Source organism: Pan troglodytes, chromosome 1, assembly GCF_028858775.2.
Source record: "Pan troglodytes isolate AG18354 chromosome 1, NHGRI_mPanTro3-v2.0_pri, whole genome shotgun sequence".
In the NCBI taxonomy this organism is placed as follows: Eukaryota; Metazoa; Chordata; class Mammalia; order Primates; family Hominidae; genus Pan; species Pan troglodytes.
The window spans coordinates 17,507,351-17,520,600 of NC_072398.2; the positions used below are offsets into that span (position 1 = coordinate 17,507,351).

General features: G+C 39.9%; 1 protein-coding gene and 1 non-coding gene across 12 annotated transcripts in view; both read right to left on the reverse strand.

Moving 5' to 3' along the window:
* Window positions 1-13,250, reverse strand: part of DISC1 (DISC1 scaffold protein) — a 414,923-nt gene that overhangs the window by 364,826 nt on the left and 36,847 nt on the right. The window lies entirely within an intron of this gene.
* Window positions 5,830-5,945, reverse strand: LOC112206952 (U5 spliceosomal RNA). Its single transcript, XR_002941425.1, has one exon. It is a non-coding gene; the product is annotated as a U5 spliceosomal RNA (small nuclear RNA).

Consider the following 13,250-nt stretch of genomic DNA (forward strand, 5'->3'; position numbering starts at 1 on the left):
AACAGGAAATAAGAAATGGGGAAAAGACAATAGTATTTCTTAAGAACTCTACTGTGGGTCAGGCATGGTAAACTATGGGAGAGGTAGAGGTCATAAATGTCTGGATTTTACCAAAAGGATTTAAGACGCAGCCTCTCCTGATTTCCATGTGTAGAAGTGGAGGCTGGAGACACAGACCGGTGGGACAGGTAGGTGGATTCGTAGCTGGGAAATAACAGCTCCAGGCCAAATGACTCTAAATCCTAAATGGTCACAGGGAAGGTCCCACAGGGCTCTTTCCTTTGACCTGTCCCTTCAACATAATGGATGACAGCATCGGGACCTAAAAACGTTCCAAAGGGTTGAGACTAATATACCACTGTTATGCATCAAAACAAAGCAGAAATAATTTAACTAAACAAAGAGAAAGGAGTACAATATACCAGCAGACACTGGGGGCGGTGGCCCATGCCTGTAATCCCAGCATTTTGGGAGGACAAGGCAGAGGGATCATCAGGTCAGGAGTTTGAGACCGGCCTGACCAACACAGTGAAACCCTGTCTCTACTAAAAATACAAAAATTAGCTGGGTGTGGAGGTGCACGCCTGTAACCCCAGCTACTCAGGAGGCTGAGGCAGGAGAATTGCTTGAACCCGGGAGGCGGAGGTTGCAGTGACCCGAGATCACATCATTGCATTCCAGCCTGGGCGACAGTGGGAACTCTGTGTCAAAAAAAAAAAAAAAAGAAAAGAAAAGAAAAAACAAATACAATATACCAGCAGACTAGAGCTATTTGGAACAGAAAAATGGAGCTCATGGAGGAAAAGATAAGATGTCACACATTGGACAAGGGAGTAAGAAGGACCTCGAAGACAAGAGAAGACAAAGACAGAGAAAGCCCTCATCCAGAGAGCCCCCAAGGGATAAGGGCAATGGCGCACATGGGCCTCCATGGCTGTCCCTCACAGCAGCATCTTTAAGGATGCGGCCCAGTGGTACACTGGTACCTTCTAGGGTCTCTCAGCCACCTTGAGAGACCTACTAGCCCAGGAAATTTTGAGAGTAAATGTACATGTATGAGGGAGAAATGTACAAATAGCATCTCTATCTGATGATAAGGTGAACTAATTTCTTAGGGTCAAAAATCAACTTCCAACCGGTTCACAATAGATCCTCCTTCCTGCTTAGATCTTTGTCTCTGAGGTTGAGTGTTAACCACCACAAAGGCAACAGAGCTAAGCCACACTAAAATGTGCAATAGGGTAGGGCTGGGGAAGAGGCAGGGAGAGAGACCCCAGGACCCAGCAATCATCCCAAAGCAAAAAGATGTGTCATTCCGGCAGGATCCACCAAGACAGCACTACACTTTGTGGGCGGGAGTAGCCTAAGGACCAATAAGCAGGACACACATGGATGCCTCTGAATCTGTATAAAGCCCATACTAGCTGTGTGCGGAGTATCAAGGGTCTCAGCTTTTCATTATCAATAACATCTTTTAAAGAGATATTTTCTTTTTACACACTTGCCGTTGGAAGTCTCTCATCAACTTTGTTTTAAATCCACCAATTCAGAGATTATGCTTGTGGGCACATTTTCAATCATACTGCTATTCTTGGGAAAGGACCAGACAGGATTAAAATCCTTCCCAGCCTCCAAAAGAGCCCCAGTGACAGCAAAGGTAAGTCTGGGCAGGGGTAGGAATGGGGTGAAAACAAAGGGACATACGGAACACTACACAAATCCTCGCTCCTTCTAGGTGAGTTTTAAGGTTATCTGGGGAATTTTTTTCTGTCATCAGGCTGTGTTGTCATATTGGCTACAAGTTTATTTAACTTTGCTCTTAGGCAGAACTACATACACATGGCCACGAAGGCCATACAAAGCTACTTTTCTTACAACTTCCTACAATGCTTAACCTAACAACAGGTACTCTGTGTACCCAACACAAGTGCTTCAATGTACTGCAGAGAACTGCTTTGATGATGTGTGAGATCACCAAGCTGAGGCTGCACACCCGGGTCACACCTAGCCTGGTGATGAGACAAAAAGAAAATCAGTTATTTCTCTGCACTTCATATTTTCTTTGTATTCAAATTAGACAGGACATTAGAAAATACATTGTAAACTCCAAAGTGCCATAGAAATGAAATGTTTTACTAATGCTACTTTCTACAATTGATAGCATGGTCTTATCCCAATGGCTATGGATCAAATATTGTTATAGTAACAGCTCAGTGACTGCCCACATTATTCAATTCCCATTACTCTTCCTCCCAAAATTACAAAGCTTCAAAATGGCACATATAACAGATGTGACGCAGAAAAAAATCAGAGAGGGATTGGAAAAAAAAATCAAAAACTAGCTTGACAAATCTGACATAATCTGATGTCCATTTATGCATCATAAATTCACTGAGCGCTTACTAAGTGCCAGACATATTCTAAGCTCTTAACATATTTTATGTCATTTAATCCTCGCCAAAACTGAATGAGGTAAGGATCATTATCACCTTATTTTTAAGATAAGATCACTGAGGTTTATAGGAGATAAGTAACACAGCTGGTTAGTGCTAGCTCCAGGACTAGATCCCAGGAAGTCTGGCCTCAGTCCTACCCTATTCTGCACACAACGGGCACTGGCTTTTTATACGAGAGTCTGGGATAAATGCACATGTCTTAGAGCATAGGGCTAAACTCCTAAGGAGTCTATAGCTCCTTTTTTCACAGTTGTCAATACTCAAACGTGAGCCCCAAAAGTATAATTACTCAATGATGTTTGCTGTTTATCTATGAGACATTCCAACCTTTCAGAATAACCAGCCTACTAAGAGCTCTAAGAGAAACACGACACAGTCGAAGTGTCCAAACATCACTGCCTTGAATTAGGTACAAAGATCTTCATGCTTCCCAGTTCTTCAAATCTTTCCAAGTTGAAAATGTGCTGTAGTCCATTTGGTTTCAAGTAGAGCCTCCTAATGAAAGATCTTTTCTAGTGAATGGCATCAGACTTAATCTGACAGCCATTCGGAATTTACAGATTATGTGGAAGGAAAGAAATCTCTGGAGAAAGTGACCAGGTCAAACTGGAGTTAAAAATAGCCAAGAAGAAAGCCAGATGTGGTGGCACCTACCTATAGTCCCAGCTACTCAAGAGGCTGAGGAGTAGCCCAGCCTCCTTGAGCCCAGGAGTTCAAGGGTATAGTGCATTATGATAAACCTATGAATAGCCACTGCACTCCAGCCTGGACAACAGAGAGAGACCCCAGTCTCTTAAAAAAAGAAAAGAAAAGAAAGAAATAGCCAAGGAAAGGATGCTGAGTGAGTCATTTTCCCACCTCCAGGGGACAGCACACCAGTAATGGAGTGGGAGATATGTTGGAGGAAGTAATAAAGCACTAAAACTGCGAGTTATTTAATTCTTTATCATGAAAACAGATTCAAGTTCAGATATTCAGTTGTCTTTCTTGAATGGCAAAGGAAGGCACAGAATTAGAGCTGGCTTCAAGCCAAGAACCATTGCACCTGACCCTGGGGTAAGCCCCAGGGAGTCCCCCTGCACTCACCAGAGGTCACTCATCAACTCAGCTTCATGGACAGCTTGACCAGAAAAAAGAGGTTAGGAGCTTCTGCACCAAACTAGTTAGGCATGAGTGTGATCTGGGGGTCACGTGCATCAAAATCACCTGGGAGGTTTGTGGAAATGCAGATTTCTGGGCCTCTTCTCACCTCTCCCAAACCAAACCCCCAGGTCAGGGAGTTAAGGAACAACAGGTATCTTTCCCAAGTGCCCCAAGACATTAATTAGTACAATAATGCCAAGGCAGACAAGGTGGGTAAAGTATCTACAAGTACTTCTGAGATTGAAAAGGAAGCTGTCTGAAAGGCAGAAATTTTCAAAGGACATGTACAAAGATCTACAGAAGGGAAGCAACCAGGAGTAAGCCCAAGGGGGTCACAAAGCAATAAGAAAAATGTCAAGAAGACCAAAGGCCAGAATGAGCTCCACTTCCTGTAAATATACTAAGGACAGCACAAAGGTGTGCTTCAAACAAACACACAAACAAACGGAGCAGGACAAGAAAGTCAACCAGGCAGGGAAGTGCCCAGTATCTAGGGCACAGTGATAATAGATAAGAGAGAAGACAGGGCAGAATGACATAGCTCAAATTCTCAGCCTTCATCTCTATTAAAGAAAATGATCTTCAGATTGAAAAAGATAGTGGTAGCATAATTTAGGAGGAACTGAAGCCCAAGAGAGGTAAAAAGATAGAAAGAGAGTACCTAGCCATTTCAAATGAGTTCATGTCCCCAACTGAGGTCAAATCAGTCAGGATCTAGTACTAAAAGAACTGACAGACATGATGACAGAAATATACTCAATAGACCTTGAGAAATCATGGACTTACTGAAGATTAAAGATTGACAAGTATTCTCGTTTCAAGAAGAGAAAAAAAACAGAATCTAAGAAGCACAGACTAGCCAGCCAGTTATATATTCTGGATGCAATTCTAAATGAATAATTAAAACAATCCCGTTATGAGCAAAACAAATCAGGCAACCTCTGGCACAATATAATGGAATAAAGACAGTTAATGACACTTCTGTGAAACCCACTGAAATGAGCAAAGTGATTGAGAAATTGGGGAGGAAAGTTTATTGACAATGCATCTTATGATCACTTCAAGACACCTACTTTGTACCCAGCAGGGTTATAAGCATTTTACAAATATTAATTCATTTCATCTCATAGCAGTGCTATTACTAACCTCCTTCACAAATGAGGAAAACTGAGGAATCAAGAGGTTAAGTAGCTTGCCCAACCTCACATGGCTAGCAACTGGAAAAATTTTAATTAAAACCCAGGCAGTTTTCTCCATAACTATGCTCTTAACACTATATTGCTTCTTAAAACCATGAGAATACCTGCCAAATACTGTAAAATGTGGATAAAATTAATGGCAGACACTAAAACCAATACAACCTTCTCCAGTTCTTAAGGAGTGTTTTTCCAAGGTCCTTTACTCAGGAGAATGGAGAGTTCAAGCATGTGTTGGGCTGGGGAGAAGAAGGCAGCTATTGGCCAACTATTAATCTGAGCTATGGTAATGTTAATTTTTTTATGATAACCTAGGAAGATTTACCATAGGCCAACTGATGCCTGCCTGGGTGTTCTGCTCAGTTCATTCATAATATGAAGCCATCTCAGAAGCAGCAAGAGGCACAGTTACAGCTGAAAATAGAGTCAATGGTATGGAATATCAACTTGAGAAAATAGCAAAATGCAAAGGAAAAGGTAAAAAAAAATAATGAAAAGGAAGATGATATATACACAAAGCAAACAAAAATATGGACAATTGATGTCCCTTGAGAAGAAAAAATAAATAGGAAACCAAACTAAACCTACAAATAAAAGATCACACAGCTCCTAAAAAACAAATTGAAATATTATGACCAACACCAAGATTTCCTGGTAAAATCACTGAAATCCAAAGAAAAAAGAATGAATCCTGACTGATTCTCTGAGAAAACTCAAGTCATGTACAAAGGGCAAAATTAAGGCTGGCTTCCAAGTCAATATTCAACGCCAAGTAACACTCCCTATACAGTTTGGATGGAGGCGGGGAGCAGGGCATACTCAAGAATTTTATACCCAGCCAGGTTGGCAGACATTATAAAGACAATAAAAAGTCATTATTTAACATGCATGGATTTGGATACTAAAACAACCACAGGCTTTCTTGATTAAAAACCTCTAGATGGTGAAATCCCAACAAGCAAGCAATAAATCATGACAATGGACTTGGGAATGGCAGGGCTCTTTTATGAAAGGACTACTGGGGAGTGCTGGATCCTTTATACAAAGCACCAAGGCTGAAAAATTGGTTTAAGTCTCAGAGTTGTTCCTCTTCATGGGAATCTTTCGTAAAAGGCACAAGATTTATATGATCTGAAGAGAAACCAGGATAAACACTGAACAGAATGTCAATGTTATAACAGTGACATAAAATAACAATATAACTAATGAAAAAACTAATATTTGACATTTGTATAGCACTTCCTGGTTTACCAAAGCCTTTTCCATACAATACCTCATTTCAACCAATTTTAGAGGTGGAACACCTTAAGGCTCAGAGAAGCAAGCTGCAAAGGCACTCTCACAGACTTTTCAACCCAATCTTGACAGTCTTTACACATGTTGCACACATTTTGCTTATAACCCCTATTTTATTTTTGTGTTTTTTTAACTTTTAAGTTCAGGGTCACATTTATTTAAGTTCAGGGGCATGTAGGTAAACTTGTGTCGTGGAGGTGTGTTGTGCAAACTATTTCATCACCCAGGTATTAAGCCTAGTACCCATTAGTTATTTTTCCTAGTCTTCTTCCTCCTTCAACCCTCCAATTCTTCAATAGGCCCTAGTGTGCATTGTTCCCCTCTATATGTCCATGTGTTCTCACCATTTAGCTCCCACTTATAAGTGAGAACATGCAGTGTTTGGTTTTCTGTTTCTGTGTTAGTTTGCTAAGGATAATGGCCTCCCGCTCCATCCAGGTCCCTATCGCGTTTTTTTTATGGCTGCATAGTATTCCATGGTATATATGTACCACATTTTCTTTATCCAGTCTATCACTGATTGGCATTTAGATTGATTCCATATCTTTGCTGTTGTGACTAGTGCTGCAGTGAACATACACATGCATGTGTCTTTATAACAGAAAGATTTATATTCCTTTGGGTATATACCCCATAATAGAATTGTTGGGTCAAATGATATTTCTGTCTTTAGGTCTTTGAGGAATCACCACAGTGTCTTCCACAATGGCTGAACTAATTTACACTCCCACCGACAGCATATAAGCGTTTTTTTCTCCACAACCTCGCCAGTATCTGTTATTCTTTTACTTTTTAATAATATCCATTCTGACTGGTGTTAGATGGTATCTCACTGTGGTTTTGATTTACACCTCTCTCATGATTAGTGATGTGGAGCTTTTTTCATATGATTGTTGTCTGCATGTATGTCTTCTTTTGAAAAGTGTCTGTTCATGTCCTTTGCCCACTTTTTAATGGGGTTGTTTGGTTTTTTTCTTGTAAATTTGTTTAAGTTCCCTATAGATGCTGGATATTAGACCTTCGTTGGATGCAGTTTGTAAAAATTTTCTCCCATTCTGTAGGTTGTCTGTTTACTGTGTTGATAGTTTTTTCTGCTGTGCAAAAGCTCTTAAGTTTAATTAGATCCAATTTGTCAATTTTTGCTTTTGTTGCAATTGCTTTGGCATCTTCATCATGAAATCTTGGCCCGTGTCTATGTCCTGAATGGTATTGCCTCAGTTATCTTCCAGGGTTTTTATAGTTTTGATAACCCCTATTTTGTACACCAACATAAAGACATCTAAGGACCTAAGTGTTCTCCTAACAATTCCCAGGCATCCCTATCACTGCAATTCTTCCATGTCATCCCTATTAACTCTCCTTTGCTCCCTGACTTCCCTTTCTCAACCAACTTGAGGAACTGCTCTCTGATATCAGAACAAGGGCTCCTTCTATAAAAATGATGAACAGGGAGCTTCCTCAAAAGAAAAACTGATAGACTCCAGTCACCATTGCAGGAGAACATCAAATAAGGAACATGTGAAGAAACTGGAAGGGTGAGACCTAAAGAAGGGAAGGCTGAAAGGACACATGAGCACTGACTTCAGATATGTCAAAGACTGCCATGGGAAATGGCAAATTGTGTGTTGTCTGTCACAGTGGGCAGTAATCTGATCCATGGCCCATCTCTCAAGCTCCGTGGAAAGCCATGTCCCAAACACCAGCCAGTCTCAAACCACTTCATGGTGCTTGTCAATTTAAAGGATACTTTTATTCTTTTTTGGTATCACTATCACTGGGATATGAAAATCACTCCCCATAATTAGAAGATAACCATACACATATGGTTTGCTGTTGGCCAAAGATTTTGGGACAGAAGTCTGCTGAGCTCTGTCTTTATAACAAAGGGAAATGAGAATTAGAGAAGGTTAAAGATGCACTAGCAGCAAATTGAGACTTTCGCCTTAGCAGGAGAACGTGAGTCAATGGTACCCCACGCCATGTCCTTGTGACTCTGAAAATCATCTCTTGGACCACTGTGTTGCACATCCCACACCTGGACAGGAATGGCCGCTTGAGGTGAAAAATGTTCCCAAGCGATCTATAAAGTTATTCTAGTTTATACCCACAAGAAGGAAGACAGGAGTTCAACAGGAAAACACATGTTATAATATATAAAACTTAAGCTAGTAAGTACAGTATGCTGTACTACACAGCATAATGCCTATAGCTAACAAACACTGCATTGTATACTTAAAATTTGCCTAGGGTAGATTTTATGTTATATGCTTTCACCAAAAAAAATTAATCATAGTAATAATAAAGAAGAAACTTTGGGAGTTGAGGGACATGTTTAATGATTGGTTTCACAAGTGGGATTCACAGGTGGTTTTCACAAGTGTGTTGTACTTATCCTGAAACTTATCAAGATGTATGCATTAAGTATGCACAGCTTTTTTTTTTTTTTTTTTGAGACAGAGTCTTGCTCTGTCACCGAGGCTGGAGTGCAATGGTGCAACCTCAGCTCACTGCAACCTCCATCTCCCAGGTTCAAGTAATTCTCCAGCCTTGACCTCCCAAGTAGCTTGGATTACAGGCACCCCCCACCACGCCCAGCTAAGTATGTACAGCTTTTTTTATGTCAATAAGACCTCAATAAAGTAGTTTTAAAAAAATAAGTAACATTGACAACAATGGAAAAAGCATCTTTATAAATGCTAATAATATTTATTTTTTAATGTCCTACAAGTTACAAAGCACTTTCATTTACATCATTCCACCTAATCTGTTCAAAGTGGTAACTATTCTTCCTTGAGATAATTCAACAGAAGCATCACTCAGGACAGATGATAGCTAAGGCCCTTTCCAACACCAACAATCTCAGAATGTGGGCTGCTTTACCACCTTGAATTTGAATTGCTAATTTTTAAAAGAAAGGGAATTTTAAATTAAAACTTTAACCCATGGTCAGTAAGAAGGCTGAATTGGATTTACTGAAGTAGAAAGCAATTTGATTTTAACTCAACAAAGATGAAGCACATCCAGGGGAAGTGAACACAGTAATCACTCTGGGTGTGTGTGTTAATATGACAACACATTGTAGGAAAGAAAGCACTGCCCTCAGCTTATCAGGAACAGGAGGGCTCAGGAAAGGTCACTGAAGGTAAGGAAGTATTTAAGCCTGAGTCTGCAATTTAAAAAGAAGTAAACTCCAATGAAGTCAGACAGACTGTAAAGCTCAAGTGTGCAAATTAAACTTTTCTTCCTACCTCCCTTGGCAACCTTTGGACTGCCCCAGATTTATCCAAACTGAAAAGAATAAGACCTCTGTGGTCCTCTTGGGTACCTTAAAGTTAACAGAAATAATTTCACCAGTTCCTCCTTCTTTTAAGGGGTAGTAGATCCAAGCTGCTCTGTAAGGACTTCCTTCAGAATACAGGCTCCTGTCTGAAGGGCCAGGCTGTGCAAGGGGATCATAGCAGGGAAGCCAGCTGGTTTACTTGCTTTGAAGGTACCACATCTTAGCTACATTGTTTGAATATTCGCCTGGAAATACATAAACATTTAAACACAAATTCCAGGAAGCCCAGAGGGTTTGAGGCACTGCCATTTTGAATTTAAAGGGAAAGAACAAGGCCCTCTCTGAGAACTACTAATCACCTCAGCAGCTTCCTCCTCTGCAGCCAGTCCTGACCTCTCCTCTCCAGATTCTACATGTTGCCAGTCCTCCTCAGAGCCCATTACGATGGGGTGAAGATGAACGCCTTTTTCCTTCACTAAGAACCTTTCATTTTATCCTTCAAGCTGGCGAGGTCACAGAGGTGTCATGTATTGAAATGGCTGGGAGAGCCCATGCCACCTGAAGCGTATGTAGGGAGGGGTGGGCAGAGAGGCTGGGCAGCTGCCTGGCCTGTGTCTGTTGGCTTCTCTCAGCTTATTTTGCATCATACCATTATTTGTTAAAAGATAACAGTTCTATGTAATGATAAATTTAAAAATGAGATTAGGTATTTGCTAAGGGTTTCTTAGCTGACACTGATTGTCATATTTTATTTATGCGCCAGGGAGAAGTTCCCATGGCCCTTTAATTAGATTAGCTCTAGAATTTGCCATATTTCTCTCAGAATTCCATCTGTCTCTCCTTATTATCCTAGTCTTTAAATCTTTCCCTGGAGAGATTAATTCGTACTGTGCTTTTTTTTTTTTTTTTTTCTGAGACAAAAGCTACATGACACAAGATGGCAGACATTCTACGAGATACAAGAACAGCTCATAATGGCTTTTGCTTTAATATGACATGAAAAGCTTGGGGTTGTAGTTATCAATAAACTCAACCTGAGTGAGCAGTGGATGTGATGTGGGTGCCTAAAAAAAATAAGCATTACCTTGGCTTGCATTGAAGAGATCTAACATTCGGATTAAGGGAGGTAAAGACCTACTGTTCCCTGTCCTACTAAGACCACATATGGACTATTCCTTTCCTTTCTAAGCACCACCTTTTAAGAGAAAGGAGCCAGAAAGGCAATTAGCATGGCATGGCCTTAAGTGGAAGTGAGAGCCCTTCCACACCCTCAGAGGGTGACGATGCAGCTGATGAAGTGCCGCTCTGAAAACAATCTGGATGGTGGCAGTGGGAGGGAGAGATGCAAAGGAAAAGAGGAAACTCTGTAGAACTAGTTCAGAAATCATCAGGAGGGTAAGGAAAGCAGAAAACCTATTGTACAGTTGACCCTTGAACAACATGGGAATTAGGCATCAATCACCTGCACAGTTAAAATTCACTGTAACTTTTGAATCTCCAAAATCTTGCCTACTAATAGGCTATTGTTGACCAGAAGCCTTATTGATAACAGAAAAGGTCAATTAACACATATTCTGTATATGTATTATATTCTTACAATTAAGGTAAGCTAGGGAAAAGAAAATATTAAGAAAATCATAAGGAAGAGAAAATGTATTTACACTACTGTACTTTACTTATTGATATTGTAAGTTTACATTGTCTGCTTACAAGCTGAATCATCTGTCCGAAATGGTGGGCAACCACAGTGCAGATCTCAATTTATAGCACACATCAAGCAATTCAGCTTTTACTTGTAATGTCATGACTTTTCTCTGCTTTTTGGGAGCACTTCCAGCATCAGTAGTGGCACTTCGTATGAGTCCCGCTGTGTTACTCAAAGTTTATAGTATTGCTCCAAACACACAAAAAATGTGAGAACTGAAAGAGATAACTTTCATTGCAATATGCAATTTACTGGAGAGAGAAACTGCTCATGTGCAGATGGTTAGCATCACATGGCATTTTAAGTGGATACTTCCCACACTTGAGCTCACCACAATAGCAATGTAGGTGGCAATGCAGCGATTATTACCACAGTACCTTATGTATACAGTTAATTGTATGCAATTATGATTTAATACTGCATTTTTATGTTGTTTCTATTTCTCTCCACTGCAAAGGATGCCATGTACAGTCTGTTTGCATACGTTTTGATAAATTTTTACTTTTTAGAATAGATGTGTGTATCATTTTATGGTAGTAAATGATAAAATAGACTAGTATCTACGTATATTTTATGCATTCATGACATAGCTTTTTCTTATTTTTTTTATATTTCTAGGATACATGGTTTGTCTGCGAGTTTTTCAAGTTGCCACAAATCTCCAAAAATATTTCTAATATATTTACTAAAAAAAAAAATTCATGTAGAAGTGGACTCACAGTTCAAACCTGTGTCGTTCGAGGGTCAACTGTATTAGTCTCCTATTGCTGCCATAACAAATTACTATAAATTTAGTGGCTTCAAGCAACACAAATCTATTATTTTACGGTTCTGGAGGTCAAAGTGAGACTCACTGGGCTAAAATCAAGGTGTCAGTGAATTCCTTGGCTTTGGTCCCTTTCTCCATCTTCAAAAGCAGTTGAGCATCTTCAAATCTCTCTCTGACTTTGACTCCTGCCTCCCTCTTTCCTTTATAAGCACCCTATGATTACATTGGGTTCACATGGATAGCAAAGATAGTCTCTCCATCTAAAGATCCTTAACTTAATCTCATCTGCAAAGTCCCTTTTTGTCATGCAAGGTAAAATATTCATAGGTTCCAGGATTGGGATGCAGACATCTTTGGGGGGATATTATTCTGCCTACCACAACTATCATTAGATATGGGGGGATGTGGATAATGAAAGGCTTGAACTTAGATCTCAGGCAAGATTAAGTTCAAGAACTGAAAGGTAAATATTGTAGATGTTTAAAATAACAAGCAGTGGAGTCAGGGAGATCTAGGTTCAAACCTTGACTCTTTCATGTGTGAGTTGGGTAATTTTGGCAAATTACTTAATGTCTCTGGGTCTCAGTTTCCTCATCTGAAAAACAGGGATAAGCATAGCTTCTCCTTAGACTGTTGTGATGGTCAAGCTAGATATAGATAGATGAATGGATGGATGGATGGATAGATAGATAGATAGATAGATAGATAGATAGATATGGCATTAGCACATGAAAGTGAAGCTCACAAAATTAAACAGTTTGGCCATATCTGTCCAACTTAATACCTATGATGCTTCTATTAGCTAATCCTTAGGATTAAGATCAGTATTTGGGCCTAATTTAGGGAGACATCTGTTAATTCATTAAAAAAATAAGATTCTGCATCTATATAACAGTAATCATTGCCAGAAACTTAAAGGAGCATTAGCCCCCATGGAAATAAAGCTCTGGTTATGGAGGAGACCAAACAAATAGATTAAATATAGCTACATGTGTCAAATAAATAAGTATCAAATGTGATGTGCTAAATGAGTGGTATAGGTATATGCAACACATGGAGGGTAAAGGATGCAAGTTGTTAATCTTAGCTCATACAAAAGGCTTCCTAGTGGGGATGGAGCTTGAAGGAAAGCATCAGATTTCAGGCAGGAGGGTGGAAAGTGATACAACCAAAGTGAGAATGTTCACTGCAAGTTGTAGGGGCAGTATAACTGAAGTAAGAATTCACATAAAGTACAAGGGACTTAAATGCCAGCAGGAAACAGGAAGTAACTGAAAACTGCAGATGTCCAGGATGTCCACATCAAAGTGATGTGGAAATCATGAGAGAGGCTGGACTAGCCCACATACTGCATTATTCAGGCATTTGATTGCAGACTTGTCTATTACTCCCTTCATTTCTGTCA